The 6,631-nt window shown below is 50.7% G+C and overlaps 1 protein-coding gene across 1 annotated transcript in view; it reads left to right on the forward strand.

The window, feature by feature from the left end:
- MCPH1 (microcephalin 1) overlaps positions 1-6,631 on the forward strand; it is a 114,355-nt gene that overhangs the window by 93,381 nt on the left and 14,343 nt on the right. The gene's annotated exons all lie outside the window — the stretch shown is intronic.

Genomic DNA, 6,631 nt, shown 5'->3' on the forward strand with positions numbered 1-6,631 from the left:
ACGGGGCACCGGTCACAGAGCAGGACGGGGGCGCCTGGTCCCCACGGGGTACCGGTCACTGAGCAGGACGGGGGCGCCTCCCCACGGGGCACCGGTCACGGAGCAGGACGGGGGTGCCTGGTCCCCACGGGGCACCGGTCACGGAGCAGGACGGGTGAAGCCTGCAGTTTTTGAAGACTTACTAGAACCCAGATTCAGTGAGATCGTAAGCCAATGCTTAAAGCCTCAGTTTCCCTACTTGTGGCCGTCAGTCCCTGAGCTAGCTAGCGCTGCCAGGCCGCTAGGGCCCATGGTGTGCCTGCCTCAGCCCCTGGGCCTGTGGCATCCGAGTGGCAGAGGCCTGGCTGCGCCCAGGGCAGCGGACATGACACTGGCCTCGCTCTAGCCTGGAGCGTCCAGGTGCAGCTTCCCAGGGGCATCAGCTAAGCTGGTGCCCAGCTTTCCCGCTTAGACAGGTTTTCTCCTCTCTCTGCCTCTTCAGTGCCCCCGATGGAGGTGGCAGAGGGCCTGCTGCACCGTTAGAATGTAGGCGGTTTCTGGAATGAAGTGTGAGGCCTCAAGGAGCGCGGGCCCCTGTCTGGTTGCAGGTGAGCATGTCTGGCATCTGGCATGACTTGGAGAAGAACCTAAATGCCCCCTTAGTGGGGCTTCGGCTCCTGGCGCCCAGCTTGTGGGAGGAGGGACCAAGGACCTGCCTGCCAAGGGGAGGAGAGCCCTTTGCCAGGCGTGTTCTCAGGCCCCTTCCTTCCTGGGGAGCAGCCATTTCCCGGCGCTTCCAGGTGTTGCCATTCGCACAAGTAGGGTGAGCAAGCAGAGCGAGCGGGCAGGTTAGCAGGTAGGTGAGCGGGTAGGTGAGCGGGTAGGTGAGCAGGTAGGTGAGCGGGCATGTGAGCGGGCAGGTGGGCGGGCAGGTGAGCGGGCAGGTTAGCGGGCAGGTGAGCGGGCAGGTGAGCGGGCAGGTTAGCGGGCAGGTGAGCGGGCAGGTGAGCGGGCAGGTTAGCGGGCAGGTGAGCGGGCAGGTGAGCGGGCAGGTTAGCGGGCAGGTGAGCGGGCAGGTGAGCGGGCAGGTTAGCGGGGTGGGGGGGGGGGAGGTGAGCGGGCAGGTTAGCGGGCAGGTGAGCGGGCAGGTGAGCGGGTAGGTGAGCGGGCAAGGCGAGTGGGTAGGTGAGTAGGCAGGGCAAGTGAGCAGGTGAGCGGTTAGGAGAGCAGGCAGGTGAGTGGGCAGGGCGAGCAGTTAGGAGAGCGGGTAGGAGAGTGGGCAGGTGAGCGGTTAGGAGAGTGGGTAGGAGAGTGGGCAGGTGAGCGGGTAGGTGAATGGGCAGGTGAGCAGGCAGGTGAGTGGGTAGGTGAATGGGCAGGTGAGCAGGTAGGTGAGCGGGTGGGTGAGTGGGTAGGTGAGTGAGCAGGTAGGTGAGTGAGCAGGTAGGTGAGCAGGTGAGTGAATGGGCAGGTGAGCGGGTAGGTGAGTGGGCAGGTGAGTGGGTAGGTGAATGGGCAGGTGAGCGGGCAGGTGAGCGGGTAGGCTAGCGGGTAGGCGGGCGGGGTGGGGGCAGACTGGGCAGCGTGGGGGCAGACTGGGCAGCGTGGGCCTCATCTCCCCTGCAGCTGTGCCACTGCTGCTGGACAGGGAGGCACCGGCTGTTGGTTAGCGGCGGGTCCTGATGGCCGAGTTGGAGTAATAATCTGAGGGAATGTGTTTCTCAGGTGGTGGCTCAGGTGGCTGCCCTTCTTACTGAGGTTGTTCAATCACAAAGGAACCAGATGCACTCATCATTCTACTTGTCTGAGAGTTCCCTGGGAAGTGATGTCTAAAAGACATTGAGGACCCGTTTTTTAAAAAAGAAACTTAAAAGATTCCTGGGCTTTTTTCTTTGTTCTGCCAAAAACCAGCATCGCTCCCTCTGAAGAGCTGTGGCACTGAAGGCTACGTTGTTTAGCTCTGTGACCGTGAGGACTTGGGAAACAGCCAGGGAACTGCTTTTTTTGTTTCTTTGTTTGTTTAAGATTTCAGGATGAATTCCCTGAATTTTTAGGAATATTTTGGTTTATATAATTCTCCTGTTATTTAAAAAAAAAAAAAAAAAGCTATCTCAAATGCTCTTTGATTTTTAAATGTTTTTATTCTCTAATATTTTTGTGGAATGCTTTATCATCTCATCAAAAAAAAGCCTGAAAGGTTAAGGTACAAATCATAACTTTAAAAAGCCGGTGGGTGAAATTCTAAAACAACAGATAAGTGCTTTCTCCTGATAATGCTTTTGCCCGTAATTCTGTGTCCTGTTTTTTCCCCACAGAAAAAAATACCAAACATTTTCTTTTCGTGGATTGTTGTCGGTGGTAACTGCTTTACCCATGGCCAATGTAGGGTCAGTGAAGGCTTTCCTCTGACTGACTATGTCAGAGACTCTGAGGCGGGTTTGTGAGTTATAGTTTTGTGTTAAATGTTTTTAAATTTATTTCAACAGAAGTGCAGAGAATTCAAGTGCTGTTGCTTGTGAAAAATGTGTCTAGTCTGTTGTCATACTCACTCTACTAAAAAACCTAATTTCTCTCAGAGTGAATTTCTTTTGAAAGGGCTTAATGCCATCTAGATTACTCTTTGTTTAATATAACTTTACAAAATTTTTATCTTAATTATTGAGAAGCCTTTCAAAATAAGAGAGAGAAAAATGTCATGTATGCTATTTACATTATGATATATTATCACTCTTGGTTATCGGTTAACATAACTAAAATCACTTATGTCCAAGAAGTAAAAAAATAAAAGCACAGACCCCCTTTGGAGATTCCCATCGATCTGACTCGATATTAAAAAAAATCTTCCTTTGGGAAATGAGGCTTGTTTATGGAGTTACATGTACTAAAAGTGTTTTTGAGGAATTATAGTTTTTGGAGAATGATGTTGGAATAGTTGTGCATAAAAAGATGTGATGTTTGTATCAAGTGTATAAAAATACTCCGTCTCTTATTCCTTCCCAAATCCACGCGTGGCCGTCCTGTGACCTACGTCTTTCCTGATGACCCAGTCAATACGTGCACCTCTTGTCTTCCTAAGCCCCATCGCATGCGATGCCTTGGTACTCACGCCATTAATAATGAATCGTTTTCACATGGCCGGTGTGGCTCAGGGGTTGAGCATCGATCCATGAACCAGGAGGTCACGGTTCGATTCCTGGACATGGCACATGCCCTGGTTGTGGGCTCAATCCCCAGTGCGGGGCATGCAGAAGGCAGCCATCCATGATTCTCATCATGGATGTTTCTCTCTCCCTCCCTCTTCCTTCCTCTCTGAAATGAATTAAATTTTTTTAAAATTATTTTTCTAAAATAATGAATTGTTCGTCCCCAAATATTTTATTTCGAGGAAAGAGACTCAATGCAAAGAAAGGTTGATACAAAAGGAAGATGAAAGGAAGTTCATTTTGCCGAGACTGTCAGGGGAGAACATCGGTAACTGTGTTAAGTACCTCGTTTTGACCTGTTTGTGAAAGCCCTGACACTAGTAGGATGTTACAGAAAAACAAGTTTGCTGTCCCCAAAATCCTGATGCACATTGCCATGACCTTCTTTAACTTATCGTCAGAAAGTTTTGCTTGACTTCAATGAAAACTAAAACAAAAATCTACTAGCAATGTTACCTGTAGCACAAGCATGTCAAACTCGCGGCCCATGGGCCACATGCAGCCCACCAGGAATATTTGTGTGGCCCAGTCAATATGACGGTATGTAAGAAACATGCTACTAGAGACTTCGTAACTTAATTTTTATAATATCCTGTTATACATTATCTATAGTAAAAGCGTAATATGATAATTAGACCGGACGTCCTTCTGGACAAAACCCGGGCTGCGAGGGATGCCCAGGTCCCAGGTGCCAGAGGGAAGCTGGTGCCAGCAGCCGGGGGAAGGAAGGCCTACTCTTGCACGAATATATTGCATCGAGCCTCTAGTTATTAATAATGAACTACAATGGTCAGTAATGACTGATTACTATAAGCACGTTTCATTCATTTCCCTCATGCGCCTTAGTGCAGGTGCACCATTTCTCACCACTAATCCAGCAGCAAATATTTTAGCAGCCAATTGCCACGTCATTAGTCTTGTATTGACTTGTTTGGTGTGCCCAACAGGAAATATTTCGCTTTCGGAGAAGAAAAATAGGTTTATTTGTGTGACGCGTATTAATTTATACAGTTATTCAGTGCGTGTCATAACTACTGGCCAGTTGGCCAGTCACTTAGCCTTTTACATATAGGCTAGAGGCCCGGTGCACAAAAATTTGTGCACTTGGGAGGGGGGTCCCTCAGCCTGGCCTGAATAATTCAGTTCAAGAAAAATTAATTTTTAGTAAAATGTTCCATTTTTGTTAATGATGACTCATTTACTTCAGCCCTTTGTAGTCAGCATGTCTCTATCGAAATAAACCCACATTTCTATGAAAATGGAAGCTTTTGCTCTTCTGCAGCCACGTAAACTTCAACCTTGTTTATCTGGCCCGTGTGAGCCTGTGAGTTTGACATGCCTGCTGTAGGAGAATACAGATATCACATCCACTGGTGATGCTCGCTGCTCCCTCTGCTGGTCTTATAACAAACTAGAGGCCATCTGTGCACTGGTGGGGTCCCTCGGCCTGGCCTGCGGGGATTGGGCCGAAACCATCTCTCCGACATCCCAGTAGGTCCCGGATTGCAGGAGGCCGGTTCTCGGTGACACAACCCGGAATTATGCTCCCTGCTTTCCGGTTCCAGGTGCGGAACCCAAGAACCGCCACTGCCAAGGGACCGTAGCTCGGCAGCTCCTGCAGTGAGCATCTGCCCCTGGTGGTCAGTGCGTGTCATAGCTACTGGCCGATTGGCCAGTCACTTAGCCTTTTATATATAGACTGGAGGCCCGGTGCACAAAAATTTGTGCACTCGGGAGGGGCATCCCTCAGCCCGGCCTGTGCCCTCTCACAGTCTGGGACTACCTCGGAGGATGTCCACCTGCTGGCTTAGTCCCACTCCCTGGGGGATCGGGCCTAAGCTGGCAGTCAGACATCCCTCTGGCAGCCCGGGAGCCCTCGGGGGATGTCCACTTGCCAGCGGGCAGCATGCCCCCTTCAGGGTGGGGGTCCCCGCTGAGGTGCCAGGCCAGCCTGGGAGAGGGGCTGAGGGCCGTTTTCAGGCTGGCCACGTCCCCCAGCGACCAAAGCTCCAGTGTCTCCTTTTGGTATGGAAACAGGTATCTGGGATTTATCTCCTATAATTGAACCTTTGTAGCCTTGAGCAGAGCTGAGGGCTGGCCAGGGCAGGTGGGAAGCTTGGTTTCCTCCATCACTGGGGGCAACCCAAGCCTCCTGCTCAGTCCAGCTCCTTGGCCTGGCCGCCACCATCCTAGTTGGGTTAATTTGCATACTCGCTCCTGATTGGCTGGTAGGTGTGGCTTGTGGGCATGGCTTGAGCGTAGTGGAGGGACAGTTAATTTGCATGTTTCTCTTTCATTGTATCGGACTAGAGGCCCAGGGCATGAAATTTGTGCATTGTTAGGGTCCCTAGCAGCTGCTGGCCGGGCACTCCCTCCCTTCTCCAGGCCGCCTGCCACCTCGACCACCGCCAGGCCTCTTTCTTCCCCTGGCCTGCCCCGCCCCCTGGTCGAACTCCCAGTCGAGGGGACAATTTGCATACTATGCTTTTTAAAAAAAATAGATTTTATTCATTTTTCACAGAGAGGAAGGGAGAGGGACAGAGAGCTAGAAACATCGATGAGAGAGAAACATCGATCAGCTGCCTCCTGCACACTCCCTACTGGGGATGTGCCCGCAACCAAGGTACATGCCCTTGACCGGAATTGAACCTGGGACCCTTCAATCTGCAGGCCGATGCTCTATCCACTGAGCCACACTGGTCAGGCAGCATACTATGCTTTTATTGTATAGGATAGTGAGCAAAACTGACCGTTTTCATTAGTCAATTACAGAAATGAGGAGCAACTAATAAGGACGCACATCAGTAGCAACTAACGTACCACCCAGGATGCGTTCGTCACGTTTAAGGCAGGGGGACACCGCGCCACATGTAGACGTTGAGTCCCCCTCGTGCGTTTGTGCACACACACCAAGCAGCGGGGATCTCCCAGCCGGTTGCAGCCGCGGGGACTGTGGTCGCATGAGTCTTTGATGGAAAAGCCGTTCGGTGGCCCGTGGCTGCAGGGACCTCTGTGACGGCCCGTTTCCCATCAGGGACCAGGTCTCGGGCACTGGAGATGAGCTGGCGCTTACATCTTGGTGGGAGGTGGGCCACCATTCAACCCCTAACACTGACCAGGCTGAAGTACATGCAGTAAAATTTGGTAACACTTCACTGAGACAGAAAAGTAAAAAAGAAAAAATCTTACAGATATGAGAAGAAAACTCCCAGAACTAAAAAGTACAATTATCACCATTTAAGGTCGTGTTTAATGAAAGATTAGAGATTCCGTGAGCTGAGAGATAAGTTAAAACAAGTCACTGAGAGGGTGGCATGGCAGCTCCGGAGACGGCAGGAAAGTGGGAGAGACCCTGGGTGGGGGTAAGGACACATAAGTAATACCTTAATCAATAAAGAAAATAAAATTTTAAAAAGTCAGAATACACGCTTGAGTATTTTTTCCAAATG

This window comes from Myotis davidii, unplaced genomic scaffold (assembly GCF_000327345.1).
Source record: "Myotis davidii unplaced genomic scaffold, ASM32734v1 scaffold807, whole genome shotgun sequence".
Classification (NCBI taxonomy): Eukaryota; Metazoa; Chordata; class Mammalia; order Chiroptera; family Vespertilionidae; genus Myotis; species Myotis davidii.